Here is a 16,481-nt window from a genome sequence, read left to right as displayed (position 1 = left end):
CGGGCAGGGATACTGAGGCTCTAGGGAATTAAGTGATGTCATTTCAGTAAATGCCAGAGTCAGATCCTGACTCCTGAACTGCCCCGTGTCCACTGGCCTCCACCGGGCCACAAAGCCTCCCACTTCATCAGAATGGTCTATACAGACGCAGAAGCCCACACTGACATCGCCTGGACCGAGTACAGACACCATGTGCTCTCTTTAAGCACACCGATATGTGGTGCAGCCTTGAATTCTCTCTCCAGCTAGATGACAGTAAAAATAAGGCTCCATAGGCTTCTCAATGATCTAACAAAACTAAAATGCTAGTTTTTGGAAGTACTACAAAATTGTAAAACTTCAACCCTTACTAAAATTAAGTCATCCCAAGAGGCTCAATATCCCCATGCAAAAATTCCAGTGAGGAAAATGTCATGTCACAGGACATGATGAATGGAAGATCCTTTCTACCAGGAAACAGCAGTGGAACTGATGTCTCATTAAGCATCTGGTGAATTTCAGCCAAGCTAAATGGAAGGCGGTATTTTTGATTAATTTGCAAAATGAATTGTTCTTGTGATAGAAATGGAAGAATAATATTATACTAATCTAAATAAGGAAGTTGCTAAAATAAATTCGAATGTATTATTTATTTTAGCAACTTGAAATAGCCCTCAGGCAAAAGTCAAATTTGGGTGCTGTGTCTGATTTTAGGCATCGCAATATGATATCTTTTTTCTTTATCCCCCAAATCTTCCATGTGTGGAGAAATCCTTAAAATAGAAGATCAGACTTTGGTTTAAAAATCAATGAAAACAATTCAAGCTAAAAGAAGGGTGACCAGATTCCAGTACAAGTTCGCACAGTCTGTGACCCTGGGCTGTGGAGCAGCCCTTCCTTAACCTAATCCAAGTCCTAACTAACCCCATGCATCTTCCATTCCAGACCCCTACAAAACTTCTGCAGCAGACTGTCCTTTCATCACTTCAGCAGGTGCTTTCATGACATATAACCCATTCCTTTAATATGTTAGTTTCCACTAACCATTAATGCCTCTTGCATCAATGTTTACTTTTCTTGATTTTTAGGACTTTGTTCAATTCTCTGCTACTGACACCACGTGACGGTGATTACCTGATAGACTTTGCTTGCCAGCACTGAAACATATACTAAAACAAACTGAGACCAGATAATAACGAAGAAAAGAATAGAGGTAAAATGTAACGAAGAAAGCACATAAAGAAATGGAAAAGGTTACTAGGAAAGACAAACCGAAAACACACCAGCGAATCCGGGAAAACACTTATTGAATTATAATGCGGAGATAGAAGGAAGGGGGAAAAGTGAAATGTTTTAACTTTTTCTACAGCTATAGACCTAAACACATGTGCATGATTATTTTGAGGAAATATAAATAATATTGTATAAGCTGCTGTGGGTATTTCCGTTCATGTGCTTCGTATTCCCCAGTCTCCTGCCAAAGCGTTGTGACCGTGTGAAAACAAGATGTGTAAATGACAGCTCTGATGTCCTGCATAATAATGACCTCTGAATTCTGAACAGCTCTGGAACTGTCCACATTTGCCAGGGCCTCTGCTGACTCCTGGAAGATGATCATACTAGCATCCTCTGCACCCCTCCCTCCACACTGGAGCCCTAAATGTCCCTGCACATAACACACAGTCACCTCTGTCTGAGGCTAAGACACAGCTCAAATCTTCTGCCCAGAACCGTGTGGAAACCAACCACAGGCGTACAGAAGACTGTCAATTGCATGCGCAGCGATGACCCCAAGGGGACTGCAGTACACTTGTTCTGCTTCTCCATACAGAGCAGCTGTTGTATTCCAGGGAGAGCTCTCTCATTCCCTTCCAAGCCAGTTTCTCCATCCTCTATTGACTTGGAAATAGCCTGTTTGTAACTGCAGAATTACCACTGATCTAGAAATTCTCCTCCAGTGTGAACTTGGAAGGGACACATGCTTGTGGCTCAATTAAATGCTGATCTTAGCCTCCAAGAGTCCATATGTGAAAGGAAGTTGAGCACAGAATGAGTTCCCCATTGCTGATGAGTAAAAGACACACAGGTTTGGGCCAGGTTTCTTGGGACTATTCTTGGAGTACAAGGAAAAGGCAGTCTGAGGGAAGAAAGCCATACGATGGCTCATGACAGTCTGACAGGTGTTGGGGTAATGCCTGTCCTACCCCTTCCCCATGGAGATGGTGGGCTCCTGGTCAGTTTCCAGTCGAGGCAAGATTAGGGTACAGTCTTCTCTGAATCTGCTTTATCTCACATTGCCTAGAAATAAACCAAGCTTCTAAATGGTTTTCATGCCAATGGTAAGCTGGGATTGAGCAGATATGCCAGCACTGACCTGGCCTAGACCAGTATTCAAGGTGGCCCAGGCAAGCAGAATCACCTGCCTCCGATCTAGGGGCAGAACAATCCGGAATCCCCAGGGGCCACTGCTCCTGAACTCGGCCACACGATGTCTGCAATTATTTCTTCTGCTGTAACCAAGACTGCGCCTCTTATAATCTCTGGCACAAAGGGATACAACTGGAATTCGGCTTTGATGGGAAAAATCAAAAATGTATTTCAAAGACGTAAAGCACGTAATACGATTTTTTTAAAAAACTCTATCAACAGCATTAGTTATTAGGAAAATGCAAATCAAAAACACAGTGAGCTACCACTTCACACACACTAGGATGGCAGGGATTAATTTTTTTAAAAACCCAGAAAATAGCAAGTGTTGGTGAGTACGTGGAAAACTTTAAGCCCTCATGTATTGCTGGTAAGAATGTAAAGGGGTTTGGCCACTGCGGAAAATAGTTTGGCGGTTCCTCCAAAAGCTAAACGTAGAATTACCATATGACCCGACAATTCCACTCCTTAGATAAACACCCAAAAGAACTGAAAACAGGTACTCAAATAAACCCCTGTACATGTGCGTTCATAGTGGCACCAACCACAACAGCCAAAAGCCAGAAACATTCCAAATGTCCATCAATGGTAGATGGATAAATAAACTGTGGTATATCCGTACAATGTAATGTTATGCAGTCATAAAAAGGAATGGAGTCCTGATACATGCTACAACATGGATGGACTGGAAAACATGACGCTCAGTGAAAGAAGCCACACACAAATGGTCACATGTTGTATGATTCCATTCATATGAAATCAAGAATAGGTAAATCTGTAGAGAGAAAATGCAGATTGCCAGGGAGTGGGGGAGGGAATGGAGAGTGACCGCTTAATGAGAACAGCATTCCTTTCGGGGTGATAAAAATGTTCTGGAACTAGATAAAAGTCCTGGTCGCAAAAACACTGTGAATGTACTGAATGCCACTCAATTGATCACATTAAAATGGTTAATTCTATATTATATGAATTTCACATCAATTAAATAAAACCTTGTTTTAAAACCTCTGTCAAGCCTGCACCTGACATCACTTGACTCACTTTTCTGAAGCTCTCCACACCTCTCCTGATTCCATCTCCTCCAGGACCTTCACCTATTAATTACACTCCACCTACCTACTCTCACATCTGCCTGTTTCTTGCCTTCAGCCTATGCCAGTTCAATGCATCCACCACTATATAAGCAAAAACTCTTCTTTGGACCCAATTTCCCACTGAGGATACCATCCCACTCTCTCCCCCGCCATTCAATGCCAAGCTTATCAGAAAGGCAAGGCTCCGGGCTTCCCTGGTGGTGCAGTGGTTGAGAGTCCGCCTGCCGATTGGGGGGACGTGGGTTCGTACCCCGGTCCAGGAAGATCCCACATGCCGCGGAGCGGCTGGGCCTGTGAGCCATGGCCGCTGAGCCTGCGCGTCCGGAGCCTGTGCTCCGCAACAGGAGAGGCCACAACAGTGAGAGGCCAGCGTACCGCAAAAAAAAAAAAGGCAAGGCTCACCGCTTCTCTAAGCTCTTCCTTGCTCCCTGTTACTCAGCCACCCCACCCCCCCGACCATCACTGTCCTCCCAACCGCAAGATCCAGGGGTGAATTCTGCAGCCTCTCCTCTCCAGGCGAGCAGGTCAATTTTCAGAAAGACAATTGCTCCATTTCCTTGATCCTCTTTACTATCTGTAAAGCTTGCCACAGTGTTTAACAGGAAGGTTGGTTTCAGCTGCTTTAGAAGATCTCTGTTATTTTAATTAGCCAGCTTTCACTTTATGCTTTTAACAGGATTTTGGGACTGTTCAATTGGTTTTTGATGTGGCTCTTTGCCGGCTGCTGGCAGAGAAGGAAGAAGAGAGAAGGAGGGAAGAGAAGAGCCTCTGCCTTGGGGACCCGGGGGACAGTGGGCTGCTGATCCCAAGGTGGCCATTGGGGGGAGGGACGTCAAGGAGCAGACGAAGACGGAGAACTCATCAAACTGGCTCTGAGCCAACGGAACCAGTGTTGTCACAAAGAAGCCATCTCCACGGAGAAGGGACAAAAGTTATAAAGTGCTTTTCAAGGTCAAAGAGAAAAACCAGAATTGTCCCAAACTAAACTCGAGTGTTCAGAAAAATAAGTTAAAAGTGCAGAAAGCAGGGCTTCCCTGGGGGCGCAGTGGTTGAGAGTCCGCCTGCCGATGCAGGGGACACGGGTTCGTGCTCCGGTCCGGGAGGATCCCACATGCCTCAGAGCGGCTGGGCCCGTGAGCCGTGGCCGCTGAGCCTGCGCGTCCGGAGCCTGTGCTCCGCAACGGGAGAGGCCACAGCAGTGAGAGGCCCGCGTACCGCAAAAATAAATAAATTAATTAAAAAGTGCAGAAAGCAAATAAGGAGGTCCAGAGAAAAAAGTTAGCGGGAAAGCTTGGACCAGACAAGGGTTCTCAAAATGTGGCTTCCAGACCTCAGGAGGAGGGGCCCGAGACCCTATCAGGCGGTTGCCAACTAAAACTTGTCACTCACCATCTGGCACTAGAAGGATGGAGTCACTAACCACTGCCGCCACTGACCTTCAACACACTCTGAAAGGAGTTTGGGGTGGAGACCAGGAAGGAGGCACTCGGTGCTCTGGGAAGAACTGGCACAACAAGGCTTCATAGTTAGATATTTTCAGGGGAAGATTCTATGAGCCCAATTTTTCTCTAGAAAAGCACTAAAACCATTAATGGAGACATGTGGTCCTCGTGAGTAGCATCAACCTTCTGCCAAAACGTGTTCTTGATTGCACGGGTCCCCCTTCACCAAAATCACATATTTACTGACCTCTCCCCTGCCTCTTCGGAGCACTTCCTCAGAGCTCTCTGAGAGGCTGTCTCCCAGGCCACAGTCCTCATTTTGCCCCCAGTAAAACTTAACTCACAACTCTCACGTTGTGCTTTTTTTTTTTCAGTCGACAGAGTTCACAGGGTCAAAACTATCTCATAATAATAGGAAAACACAGTGTGCCTTTTTCACTGTGCTGATGCAAACACAATGGTGAGAAACCACTGATACCTCCCCACATGTCAAAGCCGTGTCTTTGCAGCAATGAACGATCTCTGAATCTTCAGCGTCTTCAGGCATTTTGCAGGGAGGGGGGGAAAAGCCAGTCTCACTTAGAATGTCCTGGATGAGGCAATCAAAATTAAAATTTGATGAAACCTCAACGGTGAATGCACGTCTTTTTTTTAACATTCCCTGTCATGAAATGGAAGGTCTGCAAGCAGCACGCCTGCTGCCCACAGACGCCCAGCAGCTGCCTCGGGAAACACACTCATGGGATTGTTAGAGCCATGACCTAACTATCTCGTTTTTTCATGGAAAACCTTTTATCCTTGAAACAATGACTAACAGACAAAGTATTGTTATTCAGACTTGGCCCTCTGGTAGATATTTCCTCTCCAGTGAACAAAGCGAGCCTGTCCCTTTAAGGAAAACCACCAATAGTTTTTGGTATCAGAGACAAAATTTGAACTTTTAAGGAAAAATTAGAATTTTGGAAAACATTTATCTTCCATTATAAGCTTGACAGATTACCAATTCTTAAAGACTCTTCTGATGAGATTGGTGGCGATATCAATCACGGATGTGATTTCTTGTTATCGTATTATGAAATGTGTCAATATTTAGAAGCTCTGTATAACTCCAGTATTTTCCAAATGACCAATGTGTGATGTTATAAAAATCACTCATGGTTAGAAGATCCAAACAGCAAGACATACGTATGGATTTTAACGTGACAGACAGCAAGAACATTAATATGGTCCAGATCCCACATACAATTAACCTCTAAGAATCTGTCACTTGTCTAGTTTTGAAGTATTTTCAAGAAAAATATCCACAGGGCTTCCCTGGTGGCACAGTGGTTAAGAATCCGCCTGCCAATGGAGGGGACAAAGGTTCGAGCCCTGGTCAGGGAAGATCTCACATGCTGCAGAGCAACTAAGCCTGTGCGCCACAACTACTGAGCCCATGTGCCTAGAGCCCGTGCTCCGCAACAAAAGAAGCCCCCGCACCGCAATGAAGAGTAGTCCCCGCTCGCCGCAACTAGAGAGAGCCCGCGTGCAGCAACGAAGACCCAATGCAGCCAAAAAAATAAATAAAATAAGTAGATTTATTTTTAAAAAAAGAAAAATATCCACAATTATCTGAAAAGGCTATTAAAACACTTCTCCTTTTTCCAACTGAACATCTGTGTGAGACTGAATTTTCTTCCTATACTTCAACCAAAACAACACATTGCAATAGACTGTAAAAGCAAATGGAAAAATCCAGCTTTTTTCTCCTTTTAAGCCAGATGTTAAAGAGATTTGTAAAAATAATGCCTCGCTTCTCACTAAATTTTTTTGCTTTGGAAAACGGTTACTTTTCATTAAACAGGTGTTATTTTTGTTAACATCTGATGGGTCTATTAATTACATGAAATAATAAATATTTTAATTCCTCAGTTTTAACTTAATGCAGTAAATGTCAACAGAAACAGCCCAATAAACAAAAGCTGTTTGGGTCCCTCAGTAATTTCTAAGAATGGAAAGGAGTGCCGAGACCAAAAAGTCAGAAAACCACTGGGTGAGTTTGGTACATAAAACTACAAACGTTGCATCCAGTGGACAAATCCTCAAGTGAGTCTGTAACTCGGTAGGTAGAAAAATGGGCAAAGATCTAAAGAAAAAGGACAAGGGAGGCCAGTGGGGAGCTATTTTGGGCCAGGAGGGCCAGGAGATTTCAAATAATACCATGTCGAAACCCCTAACTCTGTGTGCCATTAAGACACGTTAGTAACATACACCCAGAGCTCTCTGGCGTCTCTGTCTGGTTTGGGAAAAATTATGCTGCACTAACCCCTAACACATGACTTTCACTCCCAACCACCTAACACTCCACAACTGGGAAGGATAAACTGCAGAGCCATTCACCGACCCCACTCACTGATTCTTGAAACGCGAGAGGATGTCGCAGAAGGAATGGGGCAAACACCAGGATCAAACCGAAGCTCTAATTTCCTCGACTTCAGGGAAACAGATGAGTCCATTTATACTTTAAAGCCATACTAAGAACATGGTGGGGAACACTCAAAGGGTTTTTTCCTCCTCAAAATCTGAAAGCAGTACCAAATTGCCGCAAATGGTCACTGGCTAGATATTTAATTAGAGGCTGAGGAAGTTGATAATGTTTCAGAGGAGATTTGGGCATCAGGGGAAGGAAGGTCAAGTTCAGTGATTTCCAAAGCCAGTTTTCTGACTTTTGACATCAAGAGAGCAGAGACCCTGGTGGTTTTCCTCGCCCTGTGTTGCTGGGGTGAGGCTCCGTGCCTGACACTTAGAGGTGCTCACAGAACATTGGATGAGGGATGGAAATGGGGAGAAATAAATGACTCTCCAAGATGGTAAGTGGAATGAACATGTTTTTTGTGAGCAAGTGTGGCTCACAGTTTTCAGATCCCTAAAGAAGAACGTGGTGTGCAGCCCCACCAGACGCCAGCGGCAAAGCCGCTTAGCTGTGTTATTCCCAGGGGCTTCCACTCAGCTCACTGACTTGTGGACTGAAAACTAGGACAAAAGGATAAGCATCTCAGGGAGAGGAAAGACAGAGAAAGCAAGCTCACCAAGTTCCAAACAGATGGTTTTCTCCTCTCTGGAATAAAAGTCTAGTCAGAACCTTATTTCTGTATTCTAACAGCTAGTCATTAAAATCTGAGAATAATAGTTATCTGTCTCCAATACAGAGTTATAGAATGAGTATCTCTCCTCTTTGTAAAGATCGAGAGTGTAAAGAACAGATTGTAAAATCAGGGGCTGCAAAAAGCAGTCCTGGAACTTTTTTATCTTCCAAGTGGAACTTTATAAGTCCTGGGGATGTAAGGTACAGCATGGTGACTATAGTTAACAATACTGTGTTTTACACCTGAAAGTTCTGAGAGAGTAGACCTTTAAAGTTCTCATCACAAGAAAAAAAACTGTAACTATGTGGTGATGGATGGTAACTAAACTTATTATGGTTTCACAATATATACATATATCGGATCATTTTGTTGTATACCTGAAACTAATGCAATCTTATGTCAGTTACATCTCTGTAAATCTGGAGGTGGGGGGTTGTAATCTAAAAGAACAGGTTTGGGGCTACTTGTAAAAGGCTGCCTGCCACACCTGTAGGGATTTTCTCTTTCCCTGCGTTCCTCATCTCACCCATACCGGGATTTTCTCAAACTTTGCTCTAGAATAAGAGTCCCAGAGAGCTTACTCCCCTATTGTATTTTATGCCAAAGAAAACCATGGGACCCAGGTTGCTGAATCTTCTAAGTCTCTTTGGAAGGTCTTGAGTGACCTCTAATGTCTTGGTTGATTTCCATGGCATTTCACAAGGTTAGCAGCATCTCATCTCAGCCTCCACCCCAGACCCACTGGTCCAGATCTGCACTTTTAACAAGATTCCCACATGTGCACATTAAACTTGGAGAAGTGCTGAACCAACAGGTCACGAGGTCAAATCATCTCAACCTGATTCTTCCCTGCGCTAAACAGTAACACTTCACGTGAAGATGCTAAACAGGCACCAAGACTCACACTGAAATGCTGAAGGTCCCGCTAGAGGCCACACTGCCCAGCAGGGGGAGCCCTGGAGCAGAAGTCCAGAAATCTCCCTTCATTCTCCTCCTGCCTCTACTATGAATTAGTTGTTGGGCTTTGGGCACATAGCTTAAATCTCCCTTAGACCTCGGTTTCCTGGTGTTTAAAACAAAATAGGTGAAGAAGCCTCTAAAATCACCCTCCACTCTACATGTTATGACCCTAGACACGTCACCAGTGATATAATCCTCACCCTAACATATCTGGAATGCCACCAGCCAACAATGCCTCTACAACTGTCTGTTAGCATATATGGGGAGATACATTTCAACCTTCTGGGAAATGCTGATGCCAAATAGAAACTTGACAAGACATCTATCTTTTGGGACATAATTCACAATTTTTAAAAATAATTTATAATAAATGACTCAAAATGTTGTCATATTTTTGTGGAGGCAAAGATATGATCATCCTTCGGTCTGTAACATAAAAGGCAGCAATGGCTCTTTAATTACATTAGCACCAAGAATTATAATTTAGACACAAGTCCGTGAAATTCTAGACGAGCTGATCCTTGCCTATTGAAACAGCAACAACTGGGCTGAACTTACTTCCTTTTTTTTTCTTTTTTCTGTTTGCCCATTTCCAAGTTTTAGATAATTTTTCTTTTTATTTATTTTTTTAACATCTTGATTGGCGTATAATTGCTTTACAATGACGTGTTAGTTTCTGCTTTATAACAGAGTGAATCTGCTACACATATATCCCCATATCCCCTCTCTCTTGTGTCTCCCTCCCACCCTCCCTATCCCACCCCTCTAGGTGGTCACAAAGCATTGAGCTGATCTCCCTGTGCTATGTGGCTGCTTCCCACTAGCTATCTATTTTACGTTTGGTAGTGTATATGTGTCCATGCCACTCTCTCACTTCGTCCCAGCTTACCTTCCCCCTCCCCATGTCCTCAAGTCTATTCTCTATGTCTGTGTCTCTATTCCTGTCCTGCCTCTAGTGAACTTACTTTTATGATCTCTGTATTTAGTCTGTTTCTAATATTTATTATTCTATTTTTGTTATCCATACAAGTACTTTCTCTCTCAAAGGCCCACAAAGTGGTTTCTGCAAGTATAATCTGTGGGAGAAATCACCCATCTTTTATTAGCAAATAAATGTATCTCAAGACGCCTTCATTTTAGCATTAAGCATCTATACCCTGGCTCAGATGCTTTTAATGAGCATTGTCAATAAGCTGTTTGTTCAGTCAAGAGAAGGGTCCCCCTGCCCTTAGAAGAATAAATTAGTCTTTTTTTCTGTCATGTCACTAACCACTGGCTCATCAAGTATTTTCCCATCCACTAGTGTGCTACTCTGACCCTCTCTTGCTGTGTTTTGTTCCCTACTTAAAGGAGAAATTCCTCTCCAGTGCCGGCAGAACCATGGGGGACCTAACCCCACTATATACCAAACAGAACTTTTAAAAGCAACTCCACACTCTGTCAGCTGCTATTTTAATGCTCAAAAGGATACAGTGAATGCGTTTCCTTTGATGCTTTGATGGGCTTTCTCATCTATGCTGTCACCACGTTTCTTTCTCACAACCCTACCAGGTCTCAGGCCCTTTTCAAGGTCTCATGAGGGCCTTTTTATTCACACTGATGATGGTAGAAGAATTAGCTCTCAGAGAAGTGATGGACGAAAGAATATGACATCTATTTCTGCCCCCCGGCACGTTGCTACTTCCTAACCTCAAGAGGAGTTCGCCAATGGTTTCAAACCAAGAAAAGAATGGCATCAAAGATTCCATTTGTTCAAATTATTCTGACCTATTTCTTTTTTAAATGATAAGGAAAGGATTGGCAATACTGCTTAAAATGCGCCTAAGGGGTTCCAGCAACATTCTGGATCACACAATCTGTGAGAAGGCCTTAGATCAGAAAATATAATCTGATTCATGAGTTTATAAAACAAACACACCACGTCCTTTTCATGTTCCCATATTTACCAAACATATAACCCAAATTACATATCTAACTGAAAACCTAGAGAACTGGTTTCCCACCACATCTTTGTTCTTTTATTTATTCTGTTCATTTAGTTCATAGGCAGTTTTTGAGCATCTCCCATGCAGAAAGCACCTTGCTAGTTGTTAGAATTGATACCAAGGGGACCAGATGTGACTCCTAATGTCAAGGAACTCACCATCTGAGATGCCCCTGGGAAACTCCCAATGATCCCACGTCTGAGCTGGATGTTTCTCTGGGCTCCCAGAACACCCCTACAAGACGCTCCCAAAGCACACATTCCCACTGCTCTAATCCATGATTTAGTGTCCAGCTCCCAGCTCCCGAACCTCCCAGCTCCTTCCCAAAGGGCATGTCTTATATGGGCACGTGTGCATCCCCCAGAGCCTAGGGCAGAACCAGGCCCATGACAAGCAGTGACTCCGCCCGGGAAGTGGCGCATGAACTAAAGTGAACACAAATAATAATGCACGTATGAAATAGAAGCATAAACCAAATGTCATGTGTCTCATAAGAAAAGTAAAATGTACGGGGCTTGAGAGGAGGGAGTTTGCACTGGGGGACGAGGGACAGCTTCCAGAAGCAAGAAGATTTTGAGCTGAGCCTGAAATATATTTGGGCAGGTGGGAGAGCAGGGGGCAGAGGGCAGCTGAGCATTCCAGATGGAGGAAACAGCATGAGCAAAACCAGGGAGATGCGCGAGAGGAATCGAGGCGGGGAGGGCGGGACGTGCAGCGGTTGAGAGAGGGGCCGAGGCTGGAAGCTGGAAGGGTGACCAGGCGCCCAACTCACGGCTGGCTCGTCGCTCTGCTCTGTGAGTCAGAGCTGAAGTAAACAAACCTCAGAAACGGGAATTTACTGGGACCCTACCAAAGAGGCAAAAGCTTTTGCAAAAGGGAAAAAGATGGAGAGGCATGCTGATAGGAGACAGACAGGCTCCTGGAAGGACAGTGTCCCCTACCCAGACCACATGGCGTGTAGAGCAAGGACAGCAGGTGTTATCAAGCAATAGATAAAGCAACCGGTTCAGGCCAATGACTTATTTCTAAACCCAACCTAACCTGAAACACTCATCTGTAAGTGTTAAGACCAGGACTTCCTAGGGCTTCAGCCTTTGCCTTCCAAGAGTAGGCAGGGAGGTCACAGAAGGTCAGGAATCTCCGGAAGCCAACACTCCAACGCTCTGCTCACACACGGGCCCACGCCTCAAGACAGAACTAAGCCACCAGCTCTAGAAGGGATTAAGAATGGCTCCTTGCCATGAGGCCGGCTCAATTCTTTCTCAAAACAAAGTCTGAGTAGTCAGCTCTAGTTTCCCATCTAAACAGCCTAAGGATGATGGATTCAGAAGGCAAGAGCACTAGAGAGGTTTCTAAGGAATCTTCTAAGAATGCAGGCCTGACCCCATTCACTATCAATACAGACCAGGGCCAACGAATAGGAAAGCTTTGTGATACGGATTGAACCATTATATCACTTAACAGCATTTATCTTTTCTATTGACTTCGTGTGACCTTGAAATTATTAACGATGCAATCTTGGAATAAAAATATGGTGCATATTTGCTTTAGGGAATCAGCAAGAATAGGAAGACGGTAAGCATGGCTCTTGAGACCTCTATTTCCAGAATTATGATCCACAGTCGACTTCTGCATCAGAATTGCCTGGCTGCCCAAAAAAAGGCGTCATGATCTGAGTGGTGGGGCTGGAATATGACTTTCGTCAGGGGCCTCAGGTAAATCTTAGGCAAAGTAAAATTTAAAACCAATCCTTTAACTTTGTTGGGCAAAAGGTGCAATTTGGTAGAAAGGGAGTAATAATGAATCAGAGAAAAAAGGTGGAGAGAATCTTGTGATGGTTAATTTTATGTGTCAACTTGGCTGGGCCATGGTGTCTAAATAATTGATCAAACATTATTCTGGATGTTTCTGTGAGGGTATGTTTGGATGAGATTTACATTTAAACCAGTGGATTTAGAGTAAAGCAGATTGCCCTCCACAATGAGGGTGGGCCTCGTCCAATCAGCTGAGGTCTTAATAGAACAAAAGGCTGACCTCCCCCAGCAAGAGGAATTCTACCTTCAGACTTCACCAGCAACATCAGCTCTTCCTGGTTCACCAGCAGACTGTCTCTGTACTAGAACTGCAACTCTTTCCTGAGTCTCCAGCCCAGCAGCCTCCCTCATCAGATTTTGGATTCCCCAAGATGCCATAATGGTAGAGCCACAATGAACCAATTCCTCAAAATAAATCTCCTTAATTGATTGATTTATATGTGTGTGTGTGTGTGTATGCATGTACATATATGTAATAAATATTAAAATTACATACATAAATTTTAAATCTGTATATATATATAGATATCATATATATACATACAGAGAGAGAGAGAGAGAGAGATCCTATTGGTTCTGTTTCTCTGGAGAACCCTGATTAATACACATCTCTTGCTCTTGAGACACAGGGTCATGGAACCCAAATGGATCTAAAGAAGGCTGAAGGCCCACACCAGCAAAGAGCCCTGACAGTCACCTATAAGGTAATTAAGAAATCATCAAATAGGCAGCAGCCAACCTTGGTGACAAAGTTCAAGAAGAAGTAGTGGTCAACAGTCGAATTTTTTTCATAAAGAGAAGATTAGAATCAACCCTTGTAACAAAAGCAGTTTTCAAACACTACAGTGTTATAGTAAACTTTTTTTTTTTTTTTTTTGGCGGTACGTAGGTCTCTCACTGTTGTGGCCTCTCCCGTTGTGGAGCACAGGCTCCAGACGCGCAGGCTCAGCGGCCATGGCTCACGGGCCCAGCCGCTCCGTGGCATGTGTGATCTTCCCGGACCGGGGCACAAACCCGCGTCCCCTGCATCGGCAGGCGGACTCTCAACCACTGCGCCACCAGGGAAGCCCTATAGTAAACATTTTAAAAGACCTTCCCAGGTTGGTGGGATATCTAAGAACAGCAAGCAAAAGCTTTGTCACAAACCACCCATCACTCAAAATTGTGAAATATCCTCCAGCCAAAGCACATCTAACAAAAGAGAAATGAGTCCCATTACAAAATGAGAGTAGTGTGGAAGTAACAGAATTGCTTTTATCTTGATGAATGATCTAACAAAAAGATATAAAAATGATGAGAAACAATAAAATTAAACCACCAAATACAGTTCTTTTCGTTTTGTACGACAGATTCTTGCATTAGGTGGAAGGCTGGGCTACATAACTCCTAATTTTGAGAAACAATAAAAAGAAAGAAAGAGAACAACAGTCTTTTATTGCTAGCAACAGCGTAAGCTGCTACAACAGCCAAAACAACAATCACAGAAAACCACGGGACTCGAGTGGACACAGAAAAGATGCCCCGCCTTTCCATTCCCACTGCTGCCGCGTCTCTTCAACCCCCCACCGTCTTTTGGCGAACAGTAAGACTGGCCTCCAGATGTTTCTCATCAAGATAACAGTGTGGTAGGTCTGTAAATGGACATGGTAATTCCAGCCTGATATTTGCTTAGAGTCACCAGGGGTAATTATCATGTCTCAGACAGGATGACTGGCCACAGTTTCCTTAAATTCACTGAAGGTAAATGCAGGCTTTGACAGAATCAACAACAGCAGAGTTCTTTTAGAAGCACCTGGTGTGGAACGGGGAGGTAGGGGCAGGGGGCAGAGGGGTTATCTCGGGAAGGGGCACTCGGGAGCTGGTACCCATAACGGAGCTGTGCTGATATTAGCATGGATTCCAAGGCTTTTGAGTCATTTTCTCACAAAAAAACAAAGCACTCTGGCAATGTTTGCCAAGTTACGTGCCAGGTGCTTAATACGGCTACTGCCTTTGCAATGAGTCCATTCTGAGCCACCAGGCAGAGCCTCTTAGCTAGAGCTTTCACGAAGATGAGACCCCCGGGCAGGCTGCACGCCATCCACACGCATGTGTTAAGATAACAGGGTGACTGCTTTTCGGATGAAAAGTTTCCCCGGAAGCGTCATCCATTAGAAGAGAAAGTACACAAGGAGTCTCAACCACTGTGTCCGCCCAAGATTCTAAAGACAGCCCTCGGTTCTTCGTTGAAGACATTTCTCTTTCACCAATATGACCTTTTCAAGGGCTAATGGGGCCGCAGAATTGTTCATTGGGAATACTAAGAATGAATTTGGGCAAGACCCGTGTGCCTCCGCTTTGCAGCCTCACTTGGAGGGTCTGACCTCTTCCACCTCGAGCAGTTGCATTCCTCAGCCTCTCACGTTCACCTCTTCTAGAACCTCCTTATCAGATAAGCTCCCCACTCCTTCCATCTGACAGAGCTTGAATCTCCTAATCAGATAAGTTCCCCACTGCTTCCATGTTTTTGTACCCCTCCCTAGCCTTGATGGTCATAGAAGAACACTCAATACCCTTTACTTTGTTTATTTTTGCATAGAATGAGTTGATAAATAAAGCTTCCCCTCAGGACAGAAAAGAGGCAAGCCCAAGTTGGCCGAGACAGAAGAAAACAGGATCTACGGGGCAGGCTCGGCTTGTGAAAGAAATCTCACGCTTCACTTCCTGGCTTCACGCCAGTCACTCTCCCTTCCCCCAGGGATTTGGTTGTGGCTTTGGTTTACCCTCGTGCCCCTTTTCAAAGATTTATCAGAAATTATTATCCCTGCTACTTTCTTGGCTTCCTAACCACATTCTGCCTCCTACAGGGGACATCTTACGAGAAAATGGTATATTTAAGCCCCTGCAATGTTACACCTAAGACACAGGTTTCCCAAGACAACATGAGCGTCTTCAACAGCCCTTTTGTCCATTAGCCCCAGACCTCTCACGTCTAAGTTCACATCACTGTTACTGCACGTGCTGACATTACCACAAGGAGGTGGCACCAAAGAAAATTTACCTGTGTTACCCTTCACGTTGGTCTAAACTAAACCATGCTCTTTGGGGATCTGGGGAACCCACTTGCACGTAGCACGAACCGCAATATAAATCTGTGTAGAACTGGAGAGAGGGGACTGGAGAGAGGGGACTGGAGAAAAAGATGCAGGAGTTGGACGTAGCAAGTGGTGAGACGGATGGGCATTCCCTGATGGAACAGGGCCCCTGGTAAGGTGCTGAGTCTCCCTGTCTCACTCTGCCCAGGTGGAGCCTGGACTCCACCTGCCGAAATTGTTCTAAGGGAGCCCTATAGTGAGGGAGACTAGCTTCCGGGACGGCTGGTCCTTTCCTGGTCTGACTCTTGGTCCCCGTCACTTGGGACATGTCCTCAGCCCCTGCCCCCTGCCCACGTGACCTCAGCTGCTAAAAAGAAGAGGGGACGGCGCTCAGGTCTTCCAGAGTTGATGGCGCTGGTCCACGAAGGCCAAACACAGTGAGTCAGCCTTCTAGCCCCTACCTCCTCCCCGTTCCTCCTCTTACTTTTCCTTTACTTCTGTAACTCTGCTGTCGGCCCTGGAGATGTGCAAAGTCTAAGGAGGGAATTGGGTCGCAACTGGGAAGGAGATGACTCTGTCTT

General features: G+C 44.6%; 1 protein-coding gene across 1 annotated transcript in view; it reads right to left on the bottom strand.

The window, feature by feature from the left end:
• Nucleotides 1–16,481, bottom strand: part of DNER (delta/notch like EGF repeat containing) — a 324,602-nt gene that overhangs the window by 136,535 nt on the left and 171,586 nt on the right. The gene's annotated exons all lie outside the window — the stretch shown is intronic.

Source organism: Phocoena sinus, chromosome 7, assembly GCF_008692025.1.
Source record: "Phocoena sinus isolate mPhoSin1 chromosome 7, mPhoSin1.pri, whole genome shotgun sequence".
In the NCBI taxonomy this organism is placed as follows: domain Eukaryota; kingdom Metazoa; phylum Chordata; class Mammalia; order Artiodactyla; family Phocoenidae; genus Phocoena; species Phocoena sinus.
The sequence above is the reverse complement of the archived record's forward strand: the minus strand, read 5'-3'. Positions and strand labels throughout refer to the sequence as shown.